The sequence below is a fragment of the Pinus tabuliformis genome, chromosome 8 (assembly GCF_031772625.1).
Source record: "Pinus tabuliformis cultivar Carrire ecotype Pingquan chromosome 8, CPIR1, whole genome shotgun sequence".
Taxonomy (NCBI): Eukaryota; Viridiplantae; Streptophyta; class Pinopsida; order Pinales; family Pinaceae; genus Pinus; species Pinus tabuliformis.
The window spans coordinates 1,138,676,794-1,138,682,793 of NC_142294.1; positions in this window are offsets into that span (position 1 = coordinate 1,138,676,794).

The window sequence follows — 6,000 nt, forward strand, 5'->3', positions numbered from 1 at the left end:
ATGCATAAACCCAACAAAAATATGGTGTGCGACAATGAAAATAATCAAAGTTACAACAATGAGTGCAATAATGAAAATAATCAGAAGTGAATTATGAATGGACAACACTCCTATTTATAACAAAATATTGAGTTATCCCTGAATAATGAGCAATAATAAAATATTATTCATCCTATTCTTGGAATAACCACGTGGAATATTTTGTTATATTTCTTTAGGTGGGAAAAGGTATTTAAACTTGTATTTAGAAATAATAAATAAATAAATGATTTATTTATTATCTCATTGAATTAGTTAAGGAATAATGAACAAATAATGATTTATTTAATTATTCCTAAGGGATTTAGTCAAATTTAACAAAGAATAATAATTAATTAGTGATTAATTAATCATTCTTAGAGAAAAATAAGAAAAATAATGATTTATCTATCTATTTTTCATAATTGGGTCAAATTCAACAAGGAATAATAATAAAACAATGATTTAATTAACTATTCCTGGAAGAGAATCAAATAAATAGTGGTTTATTTAATTATTCTTTGTGGGTTTAACTATAAATTACTTAATAAAGGTGCTTTATTAGGTAATTTCTCACAGTGAAAGCAATTTTGCTAGGGTAAAATTGGTTTTACATGGTATACTTCGATCTATCTAGTAAATTAGGCTAGATGATGAATTTTTTGGTGATAGCGGTCAGGTTGATGAGTTTTGATCAAATCGAGGTTGTGACGTGCATGTTACAAATCTAGGGAAAGTGACACTTGGTGGGAGATTTTTGAAATGATCCTTGCATGTAGCCTCCAACTACCGAAATAGATCCCTGAAATAAGGGATGCCTTTGCATGTTGCCTTGGGAGAAGCAACCCATGCATGCAAGTCTATTTTGCTTGGTCTTGAAGGAAACAGGTCAACTCAGCTGCACATGTAAAAGGCTGCTCAACTGCTGGGAGAAAGTGCACATTTTTGGCTAGGAGTCAGGCTGGCTTCTTAGATGATTTGCGCAATTTCTAGGTAAAGCAGCCGAATGATGCCTACATTTACCAAATTCTGGGCTGAGCAGCCTAACTAGGAGGGATTGCAAAATTTTCTGGGTGAAGCTTGCTCATCATAATTGTGCAATTCTAGGGCCCAGCAGGCTGCTAGTAAGGATTGCACAATTTCTGGAGGGAAGGAAGGTTTCCATCTATATTTGCGCAAATTATTGAATGATTTTCTCAGCTTACTGCTGGACCAAGACCAAACGAACATCTTGTGAGTGTAATGCATCAATGTTTGATTGACTGGTTGTCTTTCTGCAAGAAAATCACTAGAGCTTGTGTACATGACAAAGCAGGACATGTTGCTATGATGTTTGGTAGGGAGGGTTCTAAATGAAGCCAAGGAAAAATTTTAGAGGGTGCTTGTAGCCACTACAACACTTCGTGACTCATTGGTGGAACTCCAGCTCTCTAAGTGGACCTTGTTCATGAAAAGCAAGTCTAAGACCTCCAGCCATATTTTTCAGTTCTAAGTTCGTCTTAGTTTCCACACTTCCTTGATTGTGAGATCTATCATCTGCCACGCTTTTGGTCGATTGACACACATTGCAAGCCAAGTCAACACAATTGTTTCGATTGGGGTTGAGGGGTATATTAGTGCAGAAACAATATAGTCGTCAGAGTCTTAGTTTCATCTTTGGTGTTTCTCCGCTGCTAGCACACCTACACAATACCGTGGCAGAGTCACATAGGAATACAAGCATAGCTCTGCTGCCAAAAAGCCCGGTCGGTACCCCAGTGAAGTTAGTTGCATCACCTGTTTGTGCATCAATCCTTTCTGTTATTTCACCTTATTCATTTTTCATTTTTTGTAACTTTTTTTCACTTCATAACTGCATAGAGCTTATTCATTTCACAGGCAAAAGAGGGATCCCTACTTATTGAGAGAAGAAGAGATTATTCCTGCAGAGAAGTAGTTTGTTATAGCTCTCATGTGCGCGTTAAGGTTTTCCCTCACCTTACTCTACTTGACTTATCTGATAAGGATTACCCCAAAAAAAACTGACTAGAGTAGGTGATACATATTTTCCATTGGTGTATCATGGACTGAAGATAACAAGTTCTTACATAAGAGAGTAGACAACAGATAAAGAAATGTTGATAGTTGTACAAGTCCTCTCATAATTTATCTAGCTTGTTTCACAAGTCATACATGGTTTCATGTGAAACAAATGTATGAATGAAACAAGCAAAAAAGAAACAAAGCAAAGAAGAAGCAGAAGCAAAAGTGAAAGTGAAGCAAGTAAGAAAGCAAGCAAGCAGACAAACAAACCAACAAAGCAAGTAAACAAGCCTGCAAGCAAACAAACTGAAAGCAAACACTACTCCTACTCCTACGATAATAGTGCATGGGCCATCTCACGTGAATGGATAGTTCCAATGCAGCCATCGGTCCATTGGTTGACCCATGTTGGTGAAGCCATGGTTCACGAACAAGAAAGCTATGTGAACCAACAAACAAGAAAGATGTAACAGTGAAGACAAACACACTTCTAGTTTAAAAGCGTCCACATTACAAAAATGAATGAAAGCGCATGACATGCATTCTGTGGAGCTACCATGGTGTTCTGCTACACTGCATGAAAATGTTGAGTGTATGCATTCTCTTGACTGTGACATGTAAGCAAACGTGAGAAAGGTAGACCACTTTTGCTTTGAATGTGTGCTTGTTGTGTAAGATTCCTCCAATGCATGAGCGATGGGATTGTGTAGTTTGAGTGGAGGAACTAAAATATGGGTGTTTGGTTGATATTGAATGCAAAGAAGAGAGTGATGAGGAACCTTGAGTGTTTCAACAATTTCCTGACCATATGTGAAAGCAACCTCAGGAGAGAGAGGGCCTAACATAACCATTAGCTCAGGCTGAAGTGCCTCGATAGTCTGCGGGGTTTCGACTTCTTTGACAGATTGATCATTGTAGACTAGTGTCTTATATAGATTAAAAAAGATTGAATCAACATCATGATTAGATGAAGAAGTAGAGAGATAATGACAGCCAAGAATAGTACATATTTTCCATTGATGTATCATGGACTGAAGATAACAAGTTATTACATAAGAGAGCGAACAACAGATAACCAAATGTTGATAGTTGTACAAGTCCTCTCATAATTTATCCAGCTTGTTTCACAAGTCATACATGGTTTCATGTGAAATTGTTGGGTCCCTATAATACTAGTGATTACCCCATTACTATTGTAGTTATACCCCTTATTTATATTTTTGTGCCCCTATTACCCCCATATTGTTATTTCTGTGCCCCATAGAATCCCTCTATTGTTATTTTTGTGGCTTTATATTATTATTGTTAGGTCGGCTGGATTATATTGTGACTCCTTAGACTGCTATATATAGAAAGGAGGTTTTGTCATTTGTATCATCCAAGAATTGTTCATTTATGTAATGTAAAGGAGGTTGCCCCCTCGAAGAGGCTTCATTCTAAGGCGTGGATCTCTCTTTTCTATCTTTTTGTGAGCTGGTTTCATAACATTTGGTATCAAAGCTTTGGATTCTAGGGTTTCGCTGCTCCAAACAGGTCATCGTGGCATTTTCGCTATAACTTTTTTTCTGTGACGTTTCAGAAGTTGCAAAAAACACCCATTTGAGAAGAATTGGTGCTGAACCTTGGGTCCGAATTTCAGAACTTTTCGCGCGATATGTTCGGAGATATGATCTGAGGAAGTTGGCCTTTTTGTAGACACCTAAATTACATTCAAAATAGGTGACCTGGGGAAAATTGTCATAACTATCTCGCTGAGGATCGGATTGAAATTTCGTAAAAAGGTACAGAAAGAGGACGAACTGTAGTTTCTTGTGTGTGTGTTTCAGATTCAAAGGTTGAAACAGTGACTCGTGGCACGTCGTACAAGTTCGCTCTACTGAACCAGTCTAAAAGAAAGTCACTGTGGGAGATTTCACATAACTCTTCCTTGGAGAATCCAATTTGGCTCAGACTTGTGGCATTGGAAAGAGGACGCAGAAGGCTACTACATGTAGCAATTTCAGAACTGAATGATCCGAAATTACAGAGATACATCAGATTCAATATCAGGCTTCTATAAAGTGAAAAAAGGTGTGTAGTTTTTATTTTTATTTTTTTGGTGTAAGCTTGGTTTAACGGAATTCAAAGGGCATAGTAAAGCATTATTATCGGTAACTGATGCCCCGAGGAAAGAAAATGCAAACACCTAGTAAGGAACCTGAAAGCTCTAGCATGACTCATGAAGAAGAAGAAGAAATGCTACATGATATATCAAAATTACAAGAACAAGTGCAACAAATGTCACGCTCACAAAAGCTAACAGAAACTAAGATAAGTGGCGTGGAATCTAAGATAAAGGGCATGGAAGCTAAGATGGATGATTTGAAGATAGATTTGAAGAGAGACATGGCAGATTTGAAGACAGACATGGCAGATTTGAAGACATATTTGACAAATTTTCTACAAGAAATACTTACTAATGGTGAAAAGGTTGTAAAGGAAACTCATGATGTGAACAAAAGAAATGTTAATCATGATTCCATAGACGCTAATGTTGGATCGAAGACCCACCATATTCCAAAAATCGATATGAGGAAGTTTGATGGCAAGGATCCCGCCACATGGATATTACAGATGGAGCAATTCTTCGATCTCAATAATGTGCAAAACACACAAAAGGTACGTATGGCAATTGTATATTTGGAACCAAATCAGTTTGTATGGTATCAATGGCTTTGCTCTCGTAAAAAATTTATCACTTGGGCAATTTTTACGGAAGAATTGATAGCACATTATGAAGATACAAAAAGCAACACTTTTTTTAGCCAATTGATAAGTCTCAAACAAAAGGGTTCAGTAATGGAGCACATTGAGGAGTTCCAAAAATTGAACATAAGGGTAAAAGATATTCCAGAGGAGCATAGGATTGATGTGTTCATAGGGTCTTTAAAGGATAATATCCAACATGATGTTCGCCTTTGGGAACCTGATTCATTAGAGAAGGCATTCAGGTTAGCAAGAAAAATGGAAAGCAAAATTATGGCAACTAGGAAGCATACCATTCACAACTATAAAGACGGAAGTGTTGTTGCCCATAGTCTTCCACAACCTACAAGGTTGACACCACAACAATTGGAAGAAAAAAGAGCAAAAGGGCTTTGTTACAATTGTGATAGCAAATACACAAAAGGTCATAAGTGTGCTGAGAAGAAATTATTCTACATAGATTGTGAAGAGGAAGAAGAAAAGGAGCAAGAAAGGTCAAAAGAAGAGGATATACCCCAGGAACAAAGCCTAGATGAAGAAAAAATAAATCCGACCATATCTTGTAATGCATTGGCGGGAATTACCACTCCTCAAACCATCAAGATAGAAGGACAAATCAAGAAGAAAAAGGTAATAGTGTTGATTGATTCAGGAAGCACCCACAATTTTATTCATTGTAGGGTAGCAAAAGAATTGAATTGCTTCCTATATCCAGCACCAGAGTGTCAAGTGATGATTGCAAATGGAGGAACAATAAATTGCTCTGGAAAGTGCCATAATATCAAGCTATCCATGGGAGAATATGTATTGACTAGCCCAATGCTTTCCATTCCAATGGGAGGTGCTGATGTTGTACTAGGAGTCCAATGGCTACAATCCTTGGGTACAATAGCTTTTAATTTTCAAGAACTTTTCATGAAATTTTCTGTGGAAGGAAAGGAAGTTGAATTAAGGGGTATTGCAGGGAAACCAGGAAAGATAATCAGCTCTAATGGCATGACAAAGCTTCTAAAAAAGGAGCAAAGAGGTGTAATTGCACAATTATGTTCGCTAGATGTTTCCACATTGGAATCATCTATTTCTCCAGATCTCCAAAAAGTCCTGGACAATCATTCCAAGGTATTTGAGACTCCCAAAGGTCTCCCACCTATGCGTGATCATGATCATGCTATTCATCTGATTCCAGGAAGTGTTCCTCCAAACATCAGGCCATAC